Source organism: Protobothrops mucrosquamatus, unplaced genomic scaffold (assembly GCF_001527695.2).
Source record: "Protobothrops mucrosquamatus isolate PMUCROS unplaced genomic scaffold, P.Mucros_1.0 scaffold1550, whole genome shotgun sequence".
Classification (NCBI taxonomy): Eukaryota; Metazoa; Chordata; class Lepidosauria; order Squamata; family Viperidae; genus Protobothrops; species Protobothrops mucrosquamatus.
This window is the reverse complement of record NW_015387719.1, coordinates 400,764-402,001: the sequence shown is the minus strand read 5'-3', so window position 1 is coordinate 402,001 and position 1,238 is coordinate 400,764.

Below are 1,238 nucleotides of genomic sequence, written 5' to 3'. Positions count from 1 at the left end.
GAAGCCCTTACTTTTCCAATATATATATAAAGCATCTGATCAAGCAATTAACTACAAAATAATGATTACAAAATAACAAAACAATGATTACATGATAACACTATAAGTATCAATATAAAATGGTTACTATATATAAAATAAATGCTAATGTCAAACTTAAACATACTAAAATCATAAGCACAATAAAATCCCTTCACTACAATCATACTAATAGTGCAGTTGGTGGAATTCTTTAAAATATTCTTAGTAAATTTTGCTAAAAAACTATGTAAACATTTTCATGGGGGAAGAATCACTTTCAGTTTTTGGCAACTGACAACAAATCTGATGAGAACAGCTTAATATTTTTACAGTTGTTCATTCACAAACCTTTGTGAAATCTACTTCTCCTATTCCATATCTAAGAATTGCCATTTTTTCGCTATAGAGGAACACTTGTCACTCCTTTGAAGAAATATTTCAAGGAGAGGTTCCAGTATTAAACAAGCACTTGGATTCGGTGGCCAGTAAAGATACTTTAAGTTCTATGGCATAATATATGTAGAGAACTGTGTGAAGCTTCAAAGAGGTGGTTCAGTTTGAAGGAAAGTCAATCAATTCATTTGTGAGCTGAATTTATATCAGCTCCAAAAATCCTGCCCATCAGATCTTATATTCTACCCTCTAGTCTAGTTTGTCTCTCATTCTTTCGCTTGAATTCTTGGAAGGAAAGGCAAAAAGAAAGCAGACTCAGATCTGTGAAAGCAAGCTTGCTGTTAAAAAGTGGTCTACATCAGGGATCCCAAATCCCCAGACCATGGCCCACTACTGTGCCGTGGCCTATTCAAAACTGGACCACATGAGTGGCAGGCCAGCACACATGGGCAGCTTCACTCATGCGAGCGGCAGGCCAGTGCACACACACATGCACATCTCCACTTGAAGTCGAGCTGCGTGCACATGTGTGTGCACACAGCTCACGCAAGTGGAGCTGCATGCATTGGCCCACCGCTTGCATGGCTGGTTCCCCTCTCCCCCCCAGCTGGGCCGCCAAGCTGCAAAGGTTGGGGACCACTGGTCTAAATTATGCAGCCTTTTTATTTTATAAAATATTTCATACAGTATGTAACAGCACACTGCACAGTAAAAAAATAGAAAAAAAATAGAAAAAAAAGTACAAAGAGGTAGCTTCCAATCTGCTTTACAGAAGTTACAGGTACCTTTTTTTCTATGATTACAACATAAGTCTTTTCTTTTTT